General features: G+C 32.2%; 1 protein-coding gene across 2 annotated transcripts in view; it reads left to right on the top strand.

Annotated features, from left to right (window-relative positions):
* The window catches only part of LOC145293838 (uncharacterized), a 398,476-nt gene that overhangs the window by 121,630 nt on the left and 253,714 nt on the right, over positions 1–23,132 (top strand). Inside the window, exon 2 of one of the 2 annotated variants that reach the window (XM_080140505.1) lies at positions 7,903–7,948. The exons of the other annotated variant lie outside the window; for it this stretch is intronic. The gene's annotated coding sequence lies outside the window, so the exon portion shown is untranslated. The remainder of the gene's footprint in view (positions 1–7,902; positions 7,949–23,132) is intronic. 2 annotated transcript variants of the gene reach the window in all.

Raw genomic sequence — 23,132 nt, 5'->3', positions numbered from 1 at the left:
CCGAGTGTTTGGAATCGTCGAAGTAGTAGTTTTATAAAGAATCCCAATATTTAGAATGTTTGATTCTTCCGACTTTAAAATAAGCCCCCTACTTCTTAGACTGCGACCCTGATAATGGGAGAAAGAGGAGACTAAATCTGTGAATGACGTCACGTATAAGGCTGATGTAGGAGTAAAAGACTTATGCAAGATGTCACGGTTTATGAAGTTTCCAATGAAATAAAAAGAAATTGTGATGGTGGTTGATGGAGCACTTCATTTTTATTGTAATATATTTGCTGATTCAAATCGAGCAAGAATAAAAGCGCACGTTAATTTCAGACTGATTCTTTTTGCCACTCGATTTTTCTTTCCAATGTTTCTATTTCCCTTCCCCCCCCCCCGCATCGGCCATTTCTTTCCTTCTTCCTTGGCCTTCCAACATTCCAAATTGCTTGGAATCTCCATATGTCAACAGGTTTGCCTCTGCTTATTTGCCCCAAGGGAGTGGCAGATGAGGAGACTGCAAAGCAGGCTGGGTAATCTGAGAGAAGGAGGGAGTAAAAGAGAGAGAGTAAAGAGAAAGCAATGGTCTGTCTGTGAAATAGATTGGCTTACAACCATTTTATTTATTTATTTATTTATTTTTTTTTTTTGCTGCTTAAGTCGAGTCTGCTGTTTTCGTCCCAATCTTCAATATGAAATTCTATACTAAATCAATATTCTTTCCCCGCTTTCCATTTTTCCATACTTTCATTCCATATGTGGGCCATCATGTTCATTTCTAGCTGGTTATATTTTGATTAGTCTCCTTAGGTGTGTGTCTGCTCCTATATATAATATATACTTTTCATATTGTTTTCATGATTTACGAATAGTTTAACATAATTTTATATTAGTGTAATAGCATTATTTTAATACTGGAAATATTATTTTAATGTTTAGTGTGATTTATCTCTTGTACATTTTTGTGAGGAGAGACTCTTTAAATAGTTCAATATTTAAAAATTCTATTTTTAAGGTCTATTAAATACCACCACATTCTTCTATCTAGTAAAATAGTTAAATTTAAAGATTCTAACTCGTTTGCTTCATAATTAAGAGGATACAAGTTATATTATAAAAATGAAATGCATAGTGTAATAGTATATTTAAAATGTGTATATAAATGAAGGTTCTCTTCTACTCTGTAATTATTTTGCTTATAAAACAGTTGAAGTGTATGTTATATATAAACACAGCAAACACGTCAATAGGATTAGTTAATTTGAGGACACAGTTTTCATAAACCTGAAAATCCAGTAGGGAAAGATAAGTGAAACTTTTCTTTTATATCACATGTAACATAGCGCATATAACAAAATCGGCGGCAGCCGGAGGATAGCTGACTAGCGAAAATATTAGCAGCAGCCGTTATGGCGATATGTAAGTTAGCAAGTGTCTGCGAGCTTGTGTGACAAAAGGAGAAAAAAATACACCACATGGTCAAGGAGAGAAACAAGTTGCATGCCGAGGAAGATAGATGTGTGAAAGCGAGGGCAAGAAAGTGCTAGCTATTGCCGGTGTGAGATGACAGATCTTTTAGAAAGCATATTATATGGCAGAGTATTGTAAAACATGTGAGAAAGATAATGAAATGTGTTGCTTTGGAAGAACCTTGAATAAATGCATTGCATTTGTGATTTTAAAAAAATGGAGTCAAATTTTTATTTCTTTTTTTGCACCGATACCAGACAGCGTATGGGTCCGAGTGTAATATGTAGCAACACGGTTAAATGTAATTTTCTATTTCTTTAGTAATTTCAGCATAGAAGTAAGAGTGACTACCCTCCCTTGCACTAAGTATTGAATCCACATCCTTTAAACCATAACCTTGTAAAAAAAAACCCTAATTAGTCACATTTTTGTATTATACCATCCATCGCTCAGTTTATCCATCACTATGCTTTTCATCTATGACGCAGCTAAGATTTTGCAAAGTTTTCAAGTTACAAGTCATCCACAAACATTCACAATCTTATGATTTTCTTTGAATATACACAAAACATTATTAAACTCTTAGTCATTACATACCATTTTTCACTTTCCATTATTACACATGATTTTTTTTTTTTATTAATTTACTTTGTGATTTTCTCATGGCTGGTGCATATTCATTGAAGTAGCAATTGTTCATTTTGCGTTGCTCTTGTCTTATTTTGAGCAAATACTAGTTCTTACTAGCAAATTAACAGAAAAAAACAAGTTTAATATAGTCATACTGTATGAGAAAGTAGGTCAATTAACATATAAACGTATCTGGATTTGAGAAATACTGTCTTTAGTTATAATATTAATAGATAAACGCTTCAATTAGTGTTGGGACGATTAATTGGAATCGGAAAATTCGGAAGATATGGGGGCATTGGAATCGGAAAAATTGATGCCTATTTTCCAATGCAAAAACGATTCTTTTAATTGTCTTTTTCATTGTCTTTTTTTTAATTTGATTTTGTTTATACCAAAATCTTCTATTGCTAGCATTAATGATAAAATAATAACTATTTATTGATTTTAAATTACCAAGCTAAAATCAATAGATCATCCCCCACAAGTGTATTTTGATGTTTAGGACAATTTCTGCATATTTAACATGTTTTTACGAAATTCAGGGGAAATACTTATCTTATAGTTAAATAAGTAGAGATTTGTAAAGTATTGGAATCGCCCCATCACTAGATTCAATGTCGATTTGTGTTTACGCATTGAATTACTAATTTTCATTATTTAAATTTACATTCAAATTTATTCCAATCCAGCGCAGAATATTACTTGTACTTCTATTTAAACGTTGATTTTGAAAAATATGTATAAAGTTTCCTTTATTTATATTTTTATTTTTCCTCTAAAATAGCATCTTTCCATAATTACCGCCATCCCCAATCGCCTTTTAAAAAAAACTTTTTTTTTTTTTTTTTTTAATTACAAAAAAAAAACAAAAAAAAAACGAAATAAAATTCATTTTAACTAAAACCAATTCTTTTAAAAATTAAACTTGGACTGGCTACGTGGTATGTTTTAATATTGAATCCATGTACATTAGCTGTAATTAATATTCTGACTTTTAATTACAAGCGTGCACATTGATTCTGGATATTGTCTATGATGGGCCACACTCTGCTAAATAGAAGAGGAAACTTTTTCTCCTCGTTTTGTATTCTTGTGATCTATGTTCATGTATATATCGGCCATAAGCACACACACACACACACACACACACACACACCACATTTCAGTGTCATTTCCACATGTATCGTCCAAGAGGTAGTAATTTTGCTGACATCTCAGACTTCTCAGAACAATAGAAAGGAGGGCCAAGCGTTTGGGTTATACGCTGACACCCCACCCCAAGCTGACCTATTTCTATCGCACCTGGAAAATCTTAAGGAAATGTTGAAAGCAACCCACAATCAAGGTAAATACATTTTTATTTTTTTTATGGGATTTAAAGAAGGCCAGCCTACAAACTGAATGTGGAACTACAATGCACTTTTCTTTCTCGTAAAGAGAACATTGATCGTTTTGAAGTGGGTGAAAATTTGGATAGAATTAAATATCCAAGTTCTCAACGTAAATAACACACACATATATATATATATATATATATATATATATATATATATATATATATATATATATATATATATATATATATATGTGTGTGTGTATATATATATATATATTAGTCTTTGAGTAAAAATGTAAAAATAAAGAATGCAGTTTAAATTCCCGGACAAAAAATTTAATCTATCGCAGACTTAGCACTTGCATAAGCCGACTTCTAAAAAGTCGACAATTGCACAAGAGAATTCAACTATACAAGGATGAAACAAACAAACAAAAAAAAACTTATGTCACTACACATTTAGGAGCATATTTCATCATTTTGATTACGGATTAAAATTTTGCATAAGCAATATCACCTGAAGAGGTCTCTAGTTACTTTAAACTGGCTGACCGAAACATGTTAATGAATATGTAGCGACATATTAATACTTATATAAAACAAATGAAAAGTATATCTTGCCCTGCTTCGGTATTGAGCACCCTCATATTAACCTCGTTAAAACTTCATTGGTTACTTTACCTCTGGAAAATATTCACCTGGAATTATATATCATCCACAGAAACAGCCCCCTCCCCTCCGCTACTTTTAACAATACAGAATCGTTCTTTTCTGTACGCTTGGTCACAACAGTACTGTCTTAACACTAATACACTGTCCCAAACGTGTTTGAATCAATCCGTGTGTGTGTGTGTGTGTGTGTGTGTGTGTGCATCAATAATAAAATGTACTTGGTTTTAAAGCTTTTCTGTAGTTTTATCGTGTAATTGTAACCTGCATCAAGCGAAAGCATGACTGAAAGTATTAACAGTATTTGTACACACAATCACTTTTTATTTTTATATTGTAAGTGCTTTTTTCCGGTGGTAGAACAATTTTAGTTTTGTCCCTATTACTTAAAACAGAAACTATTCTGACGGATTTTTTCTAAATTTGAAAGAAAGATAAAACATAGAATCTTCTTCCTTTTCTAATTTTTTGACTTGTTTGTTTTGGCAGGCTTTTCCTATTTTATTTTTTTTTGGGGGGGGGGGGTGAGAGGTGGGAAGATAGGGTCGTACAGCAGAAAGCAGTTAGCTCTAAATTTTTGTTGGTTTTATTTGCCGGTTTTTTTTTTTTTTATTGTGGTACAGTTTACTTTAAAATGACGTTAAAAAGCGGTAAGTGTTTAAAGATTTTTCTTTTAAAAATTGAATAATCTAAAGCTAAAATCTCCCTCACAGACGCATGCTTCGGTTCGCTAATAGATTCTATTCTTTCACCCACTGTTTCTTCATTCAATATCTATTCAATAAATTAGTTTAGAGAACACCCAGGAGTTGCTGTATTGTCTGATAGGTTTCTTTTGAAATTGTTAATCATCTCCATGATCCCAATGTTTTATTTTGGATCCGTATATATGCTTTTGCTTGAATGCGCATAATTTTATAAGGCACTTCTGCAATATACGGACGCGGCAATGTTGGGGGGGGGGCGATAACTCCAATTTCTAATTGATCAAATACCACAGCAAATAAGCAACAAACAAGATTTTTTTTTCCGAACACAAAAATATTTGAAAACCAAAACATTTATTGCATAAAAATGTATCAATATTTTATTTATTGAAAAGTCTCCGAAAAAAAAAATATATATATATATATAATTTTAATAAAACAATTTTTGAATTAAAGCAATATTGGATTTTTATGAATTAATTTTTGAACAAATGATTTAAATGAAACATTTTCCGAAGTAAAGCAACATTGAAGTGTTCTTTGACCGAAAAAGCGCCAAATGGCGGTAGTTTATTGAAACGCACCAAAACAAATGGCCGCCGTCCGTATACTTCAGAATTACCATTTTATAATCCCTTTGAATGCTCGATATATTTAATTTGTTTCTTTTTTACTCCCAAAAGAGCCGCCATTGCAAAGTGTGTTTGGGAGTGGGTAAGAATAGGGATCGTCTCGTAATGAATTATTAGTTGTTAGAAATTGAAAGGAAACCGATAGTGACACTAAGCTCTAACTCAAATCGATTTTTAATAAATTACCAGCCGTATATATATATATATATATATATATATATATATATACTAACAAAAGTACTTGTCGTTGACTGGGTTCAAAAACAGCCTACAGAAAATGGACTCTGATTTATGAAAGTATGATAGGTTATGAAAAGGAAGGGTTGTAAATTTGGGTTGAATTTGGAGGTATCAAAACCAAAGCAAAATATGAAAGTAAAAATAAAATAGATAAACCCCATAATTTATTATACCATACCTGTTCGCACTGAAACACTTATCACAATATTCTGTGAATCTATATTAAAAAACCTTGTTAAACTTTGTGACATATTTCCATTCTATGGAGGTCAGGCGCGAACGAAATTTCTTCAAACTGAAACATAATTATCAAAGTATACTTACGCAGATAGATATGAAAAGTCTTTATTAAAGTTTGTGCCTATTTCCATTCTATGGAGGCAAGGCGCGAACACAGACGCCACAATTTTATTATACCATCCCTATTTAAGTTAAAACATACTTATCAAAGTATTATGTACATCTATATCAAAAACACTTGTAAACGTTTTTTTTTAATTTTTAAATTTTTTATTTCCATACTTTGTGGGCCAGGCGCGTACGCAGACCCCACAATTTTAATGAATCATCATTATGCCAGATCAAACATACCCATTCCTGTGTCTCGATAATCTATCATTATATGTGATCAGTTTTCTATAATAGTCAACCATATAGGAGCCTATTCGTGACCAGACACACACACACACACACACACACAGACGTTCAGCTTTACATACACACACAAAAATAAAATCTCAAACACGCATCATGTTCCGAGTTTTTGTGTTGCTCAATTGGATTTTCTATTAAATTAACGAACGCTCTATGATTGGATTTATATTGCGCTCAGATCTTTGTATTGGTGACAAAAAACGTGTTGGTAAATATATTTTTCTATCTCGTTCACTTACCTAACTTCGACATGAGCAACATAGTGCACCTGCTAACCGTGACCTGCTTTTTTTTCTTTTCAATATTTCTGTATGACGTTGTTTCTTTGTGTGAGACTCACCAGAGCAAAGCATCCACAACAGATTAAACCAACTAAAACGAATAAAGTTGGAACATAAAATATGAAACACGTGGCGCAATAGAAGATAGCGACTCGTTACTTTTAACATCTAAACCCAAGCTTTTCTTTTTCACTACCAATGATCAGATTCTTACTTTTCCTGAATTGTATGCTTCTGTCCTTTAGAAAGCTCCTTACTTTTGATAAACTCATGGCATTGAGGCCGTAAATCTATTGCCATTTTCACTAGAAAAATGTTTGGATCATTCAACTGATCTAAAAAGTACCTGGATCTTGATATAATCTTCTACTTGGACGAGTTAAATGCACTCTAAAACTGAGCACTGCTGCCACATTTGTGCGGGTGATACTTGGAGTATTTTTTGTCTTGATAAGGTACAAAATCGATTTCCCAATTTAGTGGCAGATAATCTCTTCTCTTCCCTACAGCTCCTTTCTCACAGAAGAAACGTTGATAGTCTTTTCCTTCTTTATCGTTATTTTTATGGTAGGTGCTCGACTGAGCTCCAGTCTTTGTTCCTCTGCTATAAAAAAAAAATTCACAGCAAGAACTCGTCTACGTACCACCACTGCAAATAAATTTCATTTTGTGTACCTAAAATCAAATGAAACAGTTTCTTTCCAAAAACATCTCTTTAGGACACAATGCCACAGGACTGCTTCCCTGCTTACCAGAACATGATCATTTTCAACAAAATTACTAACCCTAACCTCTGAATCAATCAAATCCTGTCCATTCCATTCATCATTTCCAATTCTTTCAAAGTATTGATCGTTCAACTGAAAATCTCCATTAACCTTTATTGTCGAGTGGCTTTTTATCATTCTTTATAATTTTTTTTATTTTAACAAGTTCTGTTGATTTTAATTTATTGTTGATATTTTCCTCCATGTTTCTATTTACTTACCTCTCTACAAAAAAAAGTAAAACACAAGATCGATTTTTAATGTGGGGAAAATCCAATTCTTCAAAAAAGGGGCATTCTAGATTGGGGGGGGGGTCACAGTTTAGAAGGATTTTCTCTTCACTGACTGAGGACAGAAAAGATGAAGTGTATTATCGGAACAGATATTACAAAAGGCCAAGGAACAGGATTGATTGAAAAAAAAATCTTGGAAAATCAAATGTAAATGTCTTTTATTCAAGTCAATTGTAAATATTTATATCTGAGAAGTGTATAGTGATGGCTAAAATATTTTTTTTTTGTCTTTCAGGTAATATTGGCTTCTATATTTGAAACATTAAAAGTCATCTTGCATTGTAAGTAACTTTTTCTACTTTTACTATAAAATCTCTTAAATAGGGAGGGGATGCAAGTGGCCACCTATGGAATCAGCAAACTGAATTTGAATCTAGCTATTATTACATTTAGTATTATTACATTTACTTAAGCACAAGGTAGGTTGGTATAGTTTCCATATTGCGGCATATCAATCGTTTGTGTGATTTTTATGTTAAAGTTGCTATTTTACACCCATCTTGATTTTGAATAGTTGTTTCACTGCTTTAATAACGGTCTATGTAATTAAAGCCAAAAGATCTTATAATGTTCGATCAGTTTGACAAATTACTTCTCTCACACTCTGCATTGGTATCCATTCACCAGTAGTGCACCTCTGATACCACTGAGAATGTTACAAACCTGATTTTTATGGGAATAAAATTATTGTACAGCTTTGGTCCTATCCAGTTCTATGTCCACCCTCCCACGCTTTGCCTTTTTCCTTTAAGAAGTGGTTAGTTAATTGCTAATTGTCCAAAGTACTGCTGGCAAAGAATGCCGATGGCACTTTCCATGATTTATTTTTTTTTTTGCGGGCCAGAATGCGAGACTTTTAAGGTGTTTGCTCTTCATATCCCACTACGACCTATCATTCCACTATGGGAGGAAGATAAATATATTGATTTAAATTAGAGTAACCTATTTGGATGGTAATGTAGTTATGATCAATAAATGTTTTTTTGTTTTTTTTCATTTACTTAGATGTATATAATTAGTGTAAATCTTTTTATACAAACCTTTCATATGTACATATACATAGAAGACTATGGAAAAAAAAAACTTTCCAGAGTATTTTGTCTGCAATCTGATGATGCTAGACCTTTAATAAGGTTGTAGCTGGAACATGTATGTATATATGTAGCCAAAATGTTTGTATAAATAAAAATTCATAATAAAGTATAGCTCTATGTGCTTTTGAGTGCTATTTTCTAAACACTATAACATAATAGCATTAACACCTAATGAACTAAAACTATAGATTATATATACTAACAGGGAGACTCGACGTTGCCCGGGATTAAATGATGATCAACGAATGTTTCATGCTCCAATATTTTTATTGTCATCAAAATCGTTGAAATCTTTTAATTTTTTTTTTTTTCACTCAAATTGATTATCTTCTAGTTGGGGACCTATTACGGTGCACTAGGAGGAAGTTTCACATGCCTCTTTCAGTGACTTAGTCAACACTACATTGTAGTCTATATAGCACTGTAGAGAATCTATTAATTTTATAAAATTATTTTTATATATAATGGCTCGAATTAAAACTTAAAATGCAAAAGTCAAGTATCATACTACAATTGTGCTTTAAACAGAAACATTCATGTCGAATGTGCTCCTGTCCTATCAAAGAATCTACTGTTGATTTTATATTGGGCCTTTCAACTTGTGATAATGAAACTTCTCAAATGCAGTTGTGATGTTAGGCAGTGTAAGGTGTTAACTTTGGTCAAAATTGCCTGTTCCTTTCATCTGATTATTTTGATTATTGATTATCAGTACTTATTGAAGATATTCTGATACAAAAACCGATCTAAGATCACTGCCAGGCACATAACACACTTTCTTGTAAAATTTTATAAAAAATTAACCCAGCCATTTTGGAGTCCGTAGGGAATAAACTTGCGCACACATACATACACACACACATACATACATACACACACACACACATAGTTCCTTATATATATATATATATATCACACGATGTTCTAAAACTGTATGTGAAATTAAACAGTTGTCATCTAATTAAAACACAGTGGATTTCTTTTTTCTATTTAAGTTGTTGACCTACTTTGCGTATACTAGTCATTTCGCATTCCCAAGATACTGGCACTGCTGATATGCATGTTGTCCACATAGTTATCAGCACTAATATCATTTAACCAATATTATATTCACTTTTTTGTTGTAATCACAAACAATAAAGACTTTTTATATACTAGATGCCCCTACCCGGCACTACCCGATAATGTATTTAATTGTAATGCTTTTGCTTTTTTTTTTTTAAAGTAAATTTATTTCCAAAATATTTTCCTGGTCCTATCAGATTCAGTTATTTGAAGATGGTGACTTCTGAACCAAATATGCACCAAGCATTGATGTTTTTTTTTATTGTTCCTTTTCTCTTTTCAAAACTCAATCATGTTCTGAAAAAGTTTAAACTAAAAACAGTTTTCTCTTAAAAAAACAAAAAAAAAAAAAAAAAAAAAAACACCATGAATAAATATTTGAAGATAATAAAAAAATTTGAAGCATAGTATCTTTTACCAGAGTTACTGAATTCAACATTAAAGAACTTGAAATGGGTTGATATACCGTAAAACAAAATTACCAAACCAAACTATGGTTTCCTTGTTTTTAGGGCTCAAACTTTTTTTGATCACGACCTCATGAGTTTGAGTTTTTTTGCGATCTTAGACATTTATTAAATAAATATATTTAATTAGCCATACATGCAGAACATACAATAATGTAAAATTAAAAATGTCACAAATGTTGTAAAATTGTATTTATATTGATTACAAAAGCGAGTGTTAACTGATTATGGTTATGAGGCGTTTGTTAATGAGACGGATGTGCTTGTTTTTTTTTTGTTTTTTTACTACATAATAAATCAAGTCTTGGTGCAATATGTGACACTGCTGGATGTAAAATCTTTTCATATTTTAGCAATAAGCGATGTTAGGATTTAATGTGTTAAAATGAAAAAGTAATTTCACATAAATATGTTATGTTGACTGGCAAAAGAATGTTTAATGCCATATCAGAGATTGTGGGAAATTCAATTTTACTTCCAATCCACAATTCCGTCAAAGGCTTTGGGAAATCTTTTAAGTTTGAGTCACTCGAAAGTGCAGCAAATTCCTCTTGAGCTTTGTATGACAGGTGGTCAATCCCGCTGAAGCCTATCAAAAATGTTTTTTTAATCCAAGATAACTTTTTAAAATCAATAGTTTATGCAAAATATTTACGAAACTTTTTCTAACGCTTTGAAGTGATCAATAATAATTTTTGCGATATACTTTTTACAATTTTTCTCGATTATAAAATTATCAATACTTCAAAACATTTCGAACGAATCCTTTTCTTCACTAGTTTTCTAAATGTTAATCTTTTTAATAAAACTTTAATTTTATCATTGGAAGTAAATATATTGCTATTTCTTCCTTGAAGAGACAAGCTGAGATCATTCAAGTTTTCAAAAATATCTGACAGATAACCATTGATCATTTAAAAAAACAAAAGAAGCGAAATTAGATTTATGTTCTGTTAAAAATATTTCGATTTCATCATTTAACAACCATAATCTTAAACGTTGTCCTTTTGATATCCACCTTACATGTAATATCCACCTTGCATGTAATAATAAAGTTGTATAGTGGAAATCCGTATCCTAACAGATTCGAAAATAAGCGGCTTTTAAGGGCATGAATCTTAACAAAATTTATAATCTTAACAGCATGCTGAACTACATCGTTTAAATTCTGGTGCTACTCTTTTTACTGCAAGGACCTCCCGATGAATAAGGTAGTGAGTAAAAGTTATGTGATTAGATTTAGCAGCCTGAAAAAAAAAATGATTTAAAACCAATCTGTGATCGCTTTTGCACCATATGTGTATACTCCTCAGCAATTTTTCAATTCTAAACCTTCAGTTTTTTAGAAATTCGTTAACTTTGCAATATATTTCTTTCCCTTTTAAAGGACGACAAAATAACAATTCTTCCTCTACATTTTCTTTATAAACGTACCTGACTGAGCCGAATTAGTAATAGAAGTTGTTTCGTCCAACTGAATTGAAAATTTTGGGCCTTCTTTAATTCTTTCAATTAGTTGCACAAATTGATCCCTGTTAATTTTAGAAATTCTATTTGCGACTTTGTCGTTGGACAGAAGAATATTTCGAATATCTTCGCTATATTTACTTCCATGAAGTATTTCTACTATTTTAGTAGCAGCAGGTAATACAAGATCTTCTCCAATGGTGAACTTCATATGACGTGAGAAATATTTTTTATTAACCGTTATAAATTGTACTAAATAATTTTTTCCTTCATGTAAAGACTTTACAAGTCATTCAAAATGTTCTTTTGGTTGATTGGCACACGAAGTATGTTTTGATTCAAGATGTCTTTTCAGTTTTGATGGTTTCATACACTCTGTAGTTAACAACTCACTGCAGATCAAAGAGGGTTTTCATAATCATCACAATTTCTAAATGTAAAGCCAAATTGAAGGAAAGACTTATATTTCCTTTACCACGTGTCTGTTTTTTAGTACTAAGTTCCTCTTGAGAAGATTTTGTGGTATTATCTGCATTATGGCCCTTAAGTTTCACCAGTTATCTATGGTCAAAAGGATTTTAATCATGAAAAAAAAAAAAAAAATAAATAAATAAATAAAAAATAACATTTCATACTGTTAATCTACACTAGTAGATTTAAATTTTAAAGGATTTATTAATAAATTATGGCAAATAATATATTTAAACAAATTATTTGTTACAAATATATCACATCCAAAAATGATTTTGTGAATAAATTAAAACTATTATAACTCTATTTTGTAAGACAGCAAGTCCGTTCTGTAGATTGTTAAAATCTCACGACTCTAAGATTTTGCTAAACTACCCCATTTGGGGTTGCGATCCATAGTTTAAGAAGCTCTGCTAAAAACAAATACAGTTACACCCTGTTTTAAGATGGCGACCATTTAAAAATAATTATGTCCCAGACAAAGTATTATTTAGAAGAAACAAAATTGTGTTTGTAGATCAACTATCTACATGTAACTACCTACAAAAAAAAAAAACTTATGAGAATCAAATATTGATTTTGTAGAAAGAACACTATCAATAAGGACACTATAAAGATTGACTTTATATATTAGATTATGCTTAGAATGAATTAAATGACATTCCACATTTTCGCTGTTCAGTACTGGGTTTAATTTTACTGTTGGTTTAATCATCAGGAAGATAGGATAAAAAATAAGGTCATAGGTAACTAGACCAGAAGTTGGCCGAATACGGGGCAGAGCAGGTGGCTTAGTTTGCAAGAGCTTATAGTTTTGAATAATGCCCCCTTCTCTTTATATAAAAAAAGGGAGCTATTCTTTGGTAAATGGCCATTAACAATACTTAATGAGCAGTTTTACATTTCCCATCTGTCCATGACTATGACAAGCACAGCATGACCCAGGGAAAAAACTAAAAATAATCGAAGCTAAATATAATCTGGTAAATGAATAAATCATGCTATTTCTTTTGTCAAGTTAACAATAAACCTACACTCATCCAACTAAAAACAAAACGTTATTTGAGAACTATTCACGGAAATGACACTAGAAAGTTATAAATATATATTTAACATGGTAATGAACTGCTCAAAAGCAGAATAGAGCAGAGTCTAGAAAACAGCTCTTGCATACACAAAGGACCCACTGTTTTCTTTCTTTGTCTTCATTTTCCCTCCAATTGAAATTCATATGCGAACTTACTAACAAGGAAATCTCTTATAATATGCATGATCTATTTATTTATATACTTACAATCGGAAATACCTGGCAAAGCTCACTTTGAAACTTTGTCAACAAATATGGTTTAATTTAATAACGGTGTTATGAATCAGGAGTTTGATATTTTGGAAGGAGTCGAGCTTATAAGAAAGCAAAGAGTTGGAGTCTGATTTTTTTAATAGTCTAAATACAGGAAGATATTAAAGATGAGAATTCAGATCTTTTGGAATACTAGGAATCAGACATGCCTTTTGACTCTGCAACACTGCTTAACACATTACTGTAGTTCTATGATGAAGTGTCTGAATTGGATTAGTAGATCCTTAGCATCGCTTTTCATTGGAATAAAAATTAAACACAAAGAAGTTTTAAATTTGTATTCAAACAAAAAAAAAAGGGCTATATACATTTTTAACGATTAGAAAGGTTTTGGGCCACACACACACTACTTCAAACTGATTACATAAGATCTACAGTTCATAGTGATTCTCTAACATCTTTTTTATTCAAAACTAAGTTTATTTTTGTTTGGATCCATATCAGTTTTGATTTCCTAAACGCTAGCAGTAATAGTATTAACATTTTTACCCTTCCCCCAAATTATGACACAAATGCATGATTCATGCTACATTTTGTGCAATTTGATCACCTGTAGGTGACCACCAGACATTTATATAAAACTTTCAGCTATATTATTCATTAACTAACTTTAATTGTAGCTGGTTATGTCATAACAAGTATTTCATAATGAAAATTTAATTAAGAATTTAAGTCTGTAAAATCCAAATAACACTGACATCAGGGTTGCGGTTTTTCTCTAGTTTATTGAAAAACAGCTCTTGTTTGAATGAAACAATTTTATATAATAGAATACATAATTATTAGAATTAGAAACCAGAGAATGAATTTGCCCATCTACTCGTATTAGAGCATCGCATTCTACTTACTAACTCTTCAACGGCTGATCTGCATCTATTTAATTCTAGCTCAACTGGTCAGACAGCTGAGTACTGGTTGCTAAATTCAATAAGGTTAAACCTAGAATTAACCAATCTACAGTAAGAACTAAAATTTCATCCCCTAGTGATTGTGACCATATGAAACCGCTGTAGTGAAACGGACAAGTTCTGCACACGTTTTTTGAATAAAACATTAAAAAATAATAAAAACTTTAATTTCAAGTGTTTTAAAATCAACAGTATGAAAATGTCAAGTGTCTGATTCATGATAGAATTATAAAAATATCTTTCATTTCTTGAACTCACTATTTAATGGAAGAATTAGTTTTGATTTATTTTTTTGCCTGTTTGTGTTGTTAATTGAAATATGTCTTTACCGATGTTTACTTAAAAAACAATTCAATTATTATAATTTGACATTTAAAAAATAAGTCCCAGCAGCAATTTTTGTTTTTCCTGAATATTTTCTTTTTGTCATTGATCATTTTTTATGTCCTCTCACTGTCTTTTTGTTTAAGTTTAATTCTCTCTGGTGTTAATTAAACATGAATATTTCATGTGTTTTCTCTCTTTATTGGTATAATAGATACTGAAATAGATTATAAAAGCAATCAGTTGGGACCCCGTCAGCTCGATTGCATTTATTAATATGCAAATCTCATTAGAAAATGATGACCTCAGCAGTCATAGGCTCATGAGTTGTCTAATTAATCATCAATTTTATTATGTTACTTCCATTGATCAGGGTATATTTTCTCATAGCCTACAATCTCAGCAATCTTAAGAATGGATTATGTTTAAATTCCACTAGGGTCTTTTATAGCTGGCATCCAACGTTTCTCTTGCATCGGTCATCCAACATTTCTCTAACCTTTCATCTTGAGGTCCCTGCAGAGTTATTCTTATTAATATGGCTATATTAATTCAGCTCATCAAACTTTGGTATATTCACCCTTGCAAATGATGTATAAGGGTTGATATAGAGTTCTGACCTTGCATATCCATCTGATCATTGCTCTGTCATTGCTGAATAGAGGTCAATGAGGATTTGGTGGGGGAGGGCGAGCAGAACTCAACTCCCTACAGCATCACACACCTAACATATAACTATATACCCTGACTTCAGTATTCATTTTAAAAATATGTTCGCCACTAATCTGCTTAGATTTTAGTCTAGCTTGTGGCTTTATCTAAGAATCATCGTTTTCATAATCTACCTTCATAAGCATTTTTCATGCTGAATTGGATGCAATTCTGCCAAATATTCTTGAGCTGAAAAATGTTCTTTTGGTATTAGTAGTATTAACATTTTTTACATCCATGCCATATCCTATCTGACTGTTCATACCAAATTTGATGCCATTCTGCCATGTAGTTTTGGACACTGTCAAATCAAACATTGGTACAGAATTACAATTTATGGAACCTCTCTTCAGGTGTACTTGTGTAATTTCACTATTATTGTCCCCCCCCTCGTTTTACCTATAAAGGATTAAAGAATTCTCTACACTGCACTGCAGATGCCCTACAAACGTTCCTCAAAATAAATGTTTTATCCAGGTATTTAAAACCTACCTAGATAGGTAGAAAACTGTCACTACTCGCGAGTAAAAACTCTTTCATGTTTTGTGTGATATTACATTTACGATTTTTATATGATCAACTGGAAATGTATAAACTTTACTTTGCTCTATTATTTTTCTACTGATAATTATGTTTTGGATATGTTAAGTATAGGGCTGTGAAGTAATAATTTTTTATCTCATTAAGAATGTATTGACTTTCATTTTTAATTAGCAGGAAGACCAAGATTGAATGTGGATCACTACTATAATTTTTTTTTTATACAGCATATTACATTTTATGGACCTCATTCTCATTTTGCCTCTTAGTGTAGATGCTGAAATGTTGGAAAACTCTCCGAATTAGTGTCTTGTACATGTGGTTTAAATTTCATTAAAATCGGATTTGCTGTAAGAGATTTTCAGAACACTGAGTAATGTTAAGATTCAGACTACTTCCATTGTCTTCCTCAAAATAATTAATACATATGATTTAAATTTCATAAAAATAGGATACATTTGAAGTTTTAAGAGGGTTATGTTCTCAGCCTTCTTGGGAAGAGATTTGGGAAAATTTCCATTGATTTTCCTTCTCAATTTTACATGAGAATACACTTTTACATTTTATGTAGATTCTCTAATCTTTCGTTCTATAGGGAACAAACAAATGCACATATTCACATAGACATTGAATTTTATGTATTTTTAAATAACCATTATAAAAACTAAATGGTGATTATTTCATTTCTTCTCTCGGTTAGACGATGTGGTAATTCTAAAGGTTTGATATGCCATAAAGCAGACAGAAAACTCTTGGCATATGCGGTTCTATTATTTTTAGCATTTTTTATTATATACTAGCTGTGGGGAGGCGTCCAGCCTTGCCGGATCGTAAAATATGCTTACATATATTCTAACTCCTGCAGATTTCATATTATTACAGAGCCAATTTTCTATTGAATGTAGCTAATATATAGTCGTGATTTTCAAAGGTTTTTTTTTTTTTTTTTTTTTCAAAAATGGTTTGGTTGTCATCAGCTAGACTCTGAACCAAAACATTTATCGCTCCAGCCAGGTCTTATGCCGATGTAGCTATCGAGACATAGGTAAGAAAGATTTAATATTAAACAACTTGAAGAAATGAATTAAATTTGGGCATGTGCAGAAAGTAAAAATGTCAGCAAGTTGAAATGAACATTTTTGCATTTCAACTTACCGATATATGTATGTACTCATTATTCATCCATCCAAACAAAGATTTTACTCATTATAAACCGTCTTTGGCACATGATTACTATTTCCTGTTAATTTCAGTTTTATATTACTAGAAGTTTGAGATTATTAAAATATTTTCATGCATACATCTACTTTTTTTTATTATTTATATAGATTAACTTAAAGCGCTAGCTGGTCTTATTCTAGCTACAAATATGAATATCTAAATGTATTCATTTGCACACTGTAAACGTATGCTTATTTTTGCTTTCAAAATGGATTAAAAATTTAGCCATTTCTTCTCTCCATCTTGTGTCCAAAAAATCCATTAAGCTTCTAATCTTTCTTGTACTAGATCCAATTGCAATGTTTTTGCTCAAGTTGTCTGTCGATAAATCACATTTCTTTGATCATTATTTTCTCTTGGATTTCTCTTGACCTTGTAAGGATTTTTTGTCTGTCAAGATTTTAGATTAGCAACTCTGTGAATGTGATAAGAGCATCAGACCCAAAATAAAGAATACTTTTAGAATCCTTCAGCTCTTATATGGGAAGCTAGGCTAAATACATCCAGAAAGTTGCTAATAACTTGGTAGCAAAATTTTGAATTTGTCGGTTATCTGTGAAATAAGTTCTGTAAATTGTTTCCCAGATGGTCAATAATATGACAATATCATTGTTAGTTTCCTATCATTCTTTATTTTTTCATTTTAGATTCACAGAAAACTGAATAATCCTAAATTTTCATACCAAGTTATCGGCATGGTTCTGGATATATATTGATACATAGGTGTGTGTGTGTGTGTGTGTGTGTGTGTGTGTGTGTGTGTGTGTGTGTGTGTGTGTGTGTGTGTTGCAAATAATTGTAGTCTATTGGTTTTTCATTTTTTCTCCCACAAAACACGAAACTTTCCATTGAAAATTGTTAATTCTGATTTGAATGATTTTTGAATAGTCACTTTTTCAGAATGATCTAGATGCTTAATTTTTATTTCAATTAGTCTAACTATTCATTTTTGGATGTTATAACATTTCAGCCGATGTAATCTCGTGGCACATCGAATAAAACTGCTAATTAATAATCAGTTTTAAGTGACGGTCCCCTGGAAGTTGACAGCTCAATCCTTAGTACAGATAGTACTAATAAAACAATTAAAAATTACTTAAGACTTCCATCCACTCATCACTGATTGTATTAGGACAAACTATTCCTGTGGAAAGGATTCAGTTGGAAATCAGATTCCAGAGTTTAAAAAGATGCGCTGGAAGAAGGTCAGAAGTTACATTGACCGAAAGGTGAGAATAACATCGGAGGTGAGAACAGTTGTCCAAATAATCTAAGGAATGCAACTTTAATATTTAGGTTTTATCAGCTTTGATTGTTTTCAATATTTTTTGGGTCAAACGTCTTGCAATTTGTGAAAATCTTTGTCCTTGCACCATCAACATAGGATACCTTCATAATACAAAGTATGGGTTTAACATGTTCAAATTCCACCAAGACTATTCAGTTTCCTTCATTAATACTCTTAAGAAAGGTATAAATCCATTTTTTCTACACCCCTCTCCCCATCAGCTATGGGTGAAAATATAGTGTACACTAATTTTAAACTTTCCTCAGAAATATCTTGTGTTTAACTGAACAACTAGATTAAATTTTGCTTGCAAAACTCGGAAATTTCATGGTGGCTTTACAATTTTTATAATTTACTGTTAGAATTTCTTAATTCTTCAAAATACTATAAAGAAATTTTTTCTTTTTGTAAAAATAATTGATTCTTATATATAAGTAGTAACGTTTGTCCATACATCTTTATTTACAACTCTTTTACAGCCCAAACCACTGGACCTATCATGACCAAACTTGGCATGATGATACTCCCTCACCTAGGGATCGTGCACACCATTTTTCAAAGGTTTAAGTCAAAGGTCAAGGTCATAGCCTATGTACTACAGACCACACTACTGAACCGATCATGACCAAACCTGACATGATGGTCTCCAACCTAGGGAGGGTATACATTATTTTTCAAGGTCAAGGTCAAATATTAAGGTCAGAACTTTGCTAGTAGCTAAATATTTAAATAAAACGAAAATGTCTCTAAAACTATTGTGGCCCACCTCTTGGGACGTCACGCAAGGACCCCTGATCGTCTTCAAAAACTTCAGCTCATGATGTCTGGTTCTCTGAGAGGCAGTCACATCAGATTCCTGGTATGCTGAAAACGAATAGCAAAGCTCATGCAGGCAAGAAAGAAAAGCAGACACTTGAAATTCTATTCTACTAGAGTTAATTTTACAAAAATTAGACTTTTTACAGATATATACACGTGAAGTTAAGACCTTTCTCTTTGGAGACGGCACTCAGGCGAATGGAGGAGTGGGGGTTGATCATGTCTTCAGGGAGCAATATTTTTATCTCGAGAATCTGCGTCAATCTGACTAATTTTGAGTGGCGTTAGCATTATATAGTGGGGTATGTGTTGGAGGTGGAAAATTCCTCAAACTTATCAAATTACGACACGCATTTGGGGAAACCCCAAATTGCGGGTGTGCAATTCACCAATATTTCCAGCTTTGTAATCTGGGACCAAAAAATGATATCTATTCCCATGACCTTAAAGGTTAAACCCTGTCATTCAGAACCCCTGGTACTGGGTTCTACAGGCCAACAAGTACAATCTATTATTCTAATATTTTCACATTTCCTGTTGTCTATTTTTCAAATAATAAAGCAAAATATATTTTATATATTTCTATTCAAGTTTTTGGGACACCCGCTGTCGTCCGGGACTAATTAAACAATCTTAGCATAGTTACCAGGTCTTCTTCAGGTCTCTGAAAAGTCTGAACCTCCCGAATGGGGAGCAAAATGCTCCCTTAGGTCAATTAGTTCACACTATAGCGATATACAGAGTTAAACAATAAGTCTTGCCCTTAAAAGAAAACAATGCTACAGCTTTATCTTAAAATTTTTATTGAAAAAAATCAATTCAGGTAACTTATGTAGTAGAGCTGACATCTATTCAAGATAACTGCCTTCAGCCTCAATCATGACCTCGATACAGGTCCGGTCCTGGGAGCATGTCCTTTCCACAAGCGCTGGTAGGAGCTTGGCGAATACTCAGCTAATGGACGCGATCAGGCTGACTTGGTTGTTCTCAATGTATGACCAAATGATGTTGTCCAGCGGGTTCAGGTCGGCGGATCAAGATCTTTGCTATTATAATGATCCTGAAATCATACGCACCATCTTGGTTTTAGCCCCCAGATGGGGAAGGGGTCTTCATAAGATACTTTCACAATTCTTGTCATCTTCTAATAGATCTGCAATTTCACATTCTCAATAAGTCACTGGAAATAGCTATGATATCAGTTCTTCTAGTTTACTTTTTTTTTTTTTTTTTGGATGTTTAAGCTGGGTTTCATTGCTACGCATGAAAACTTAACACAGACCAAACTGTCGAAGAGCTGACATGTTATCAAAACTTGTGGTTAAGTAAAAAAAAAAAAAAAAAAAATTACAAAAAATTTACTATACAAAATCATAATATGAATAACATGTGCAAGAAACTTGTAAATCTTGGTCACATTTTTTGGGGGGAAAAGACAGTATATATTTTAAATTAATTTTGAAAAAAATATTAATACTATATGGAGGAAGCACCTTAAGACACAAACTATATTACTCATAATCAATGAAGGTGCTTATGTACAAACTAGGTTTTCTTATTAATGGTATATGTACCTCAGTTTGAGAACCATTAGCTTGAAGTCTCATATTGAAAAGCATATCAACAAGGCACAATATACATCTGATGTTATATCAGAAATCGGATGACAAGGATGTAGGTCACCGGATGATCTAAAATTACATGAAAGCATCAAATCATGATATGGTTCTAGTTTTATTTTTCATATCAGTTAGAGTTGGTTGTGTATTTGGTCATGCTTCGTATACAATAATCAACATCATACATTGTGTGTGTGTGTGTGTGTGTGTGTGTGTGTGTGTGTGTGTGTGTGTGTGTGTGTGTGTGTGTGTGTGTGTGTGTGTGTGTGTGTGTGTGTGTGTATTAATGACCTGGCAGGACAACCGAAGCAACAAAACTGGCCAGGAAAGACAACCGAAGCAACAAAACTGAAGATAGCCTGCCAGGACATCATGTATTCACATGTAGGCAAATTTGGGCCTATTTTATTAGTTTGAAAATATAGGTTATTTTTTACCAATTGTCATAACATTTCAAGCATAAAATAGTATAATTTTCAAAAAGCCTGCAAATTTCCATGTAGTTTCATCTCATAGAACCCAAAATATGAGCATTTCAATATTTCATCTGGCTACAAGTGTGTATGCATGTATGTATGTGTGTGTGTGTGTTTCCCCAAAATCTTTGGTTTTGATGAAAGGGGGACTAAAACTTGCTATGGTTTCAAATGATCTGAAATAACAGCAAGGGGAGAATTCATAATTTCATTCCAAATATTTCTCATGTTATATCTCCCCTCTTTTGGAAATAAGGTACAATTATGAATATCTCCAGTATCAACTAATCCTTATACACTCTGAAATTTGCTTTTTGTATGAAGACCAAAAAGGGTAGATACAACATGAGAAATATTTGGAATCAAGTCTCCCTTTCTAGATTATTTGAAACCATAGCAAGTTTTTAGTCTACCTTCCATAGGCCAGAGGTTTTGGGGAAATATCAGATATTTTGTAATTGATATGCGAAGCTATTAAACCAGCACTAATCGCCAGTGAAAGCCAGATCATTACATTTCAGCTGCGGCCACCAGTGTCCGCAATTGTTTAGGGACGGCAGTGGCCACCAACAACAACCGTAGTTTACTTTTTTGCAAGGGGAGGGAGATAGGCTTCCATCGGCAACGCTGGCTTACAGGTCCTGCTAGTGTGTGTGTGCGCGCGCGCGTGTGCTTTAATAAAAAGGAAAAAAAAGAATTACATGAAAAATACATCTTTTTCTTGTGTTGTGGCATTTTCCATGTTGTCGATGAAATCATGATTAGGGATCTCCGTAGGCTTTGGTCTATTGTAGGTCCAATTCTTTTGAAGATCTCACAGGATTTGAACTTGACAGAATACATAGTTGTTAATATATTTATTTTTCTTGTTTGTTTATATATAGAAATACAAAATGTCTTTTAAAATATAGAATTTTCAGTCGCTTCCATTGATCTTTTTAAGGAATAGTATTTATGGAAATTCAAAACCTTAAGAGCCAAATGTCATCAGCAGTAAAGTACTGTTTCCATTGTGGTGCTATACATGTCATTTGTTTACATAAATTATTTCTAACACTATCGATGACCAATAATAAATATTTAATATTAAAAAAAAAATCTAGTTTTCATTACTTTACAAGCAGGTGAAAATAGAAGAATCTTAGAACTAACATTTCTCATCCATAATTCATCCTCCTCAAACTTATTTAATACGAATATACCTAAAATCAGTTATGTTTTATCAAACTATAAAAAAAAAAAGTAAAAATCACAAAATTTAGAGAATTATTGTAATAACTCTGAACAAAACACAACAAAGAACATGTTATTTATTTCCTTGCCAGGAGGTTAAATGAAGTCAGGTGTGGTTTTTGAGAAACTTACGCATTAGGATAAAAACATTTTGGTCTACAAAAATTGCTGAATAAACCTTGTCAGCAATCCTCTGGTAGGTGTTAGAGAATTTATTCAAGCGATTAACAATCAACTTCATCTCAAAGAATGTAAATCCTGAAAGAGTAGACCTGCTATGATGATACAAAATCATAAAACAGCCAAATAGCATTGACGGGCTGATTTGATATTCAATTGCTGCAACTGCTGCAAAGTTGATCTTAAATAAAAAGTAGTCTAACCAAAAAATAAGTCGTATTG

Source organism: Euprymna scolopes, chromosome 15 (assembly GCF_053919585.1).
Source record: "Euprymna scolopes isolate OS-2025 chromosome 15, ASM5391958v1, whole genome shotgun sequence".
In the NCBI taxonomy this organism is placed as follows: Eukaryota; Metazoa; Mollusca; class Cephalopoda; order Sepiida; family Sepiolidae; genus Euprymna; species Euprymna scolopes.
This window is presented reverse-complemented; position numbering and strand designations above follow the sequence as displayed.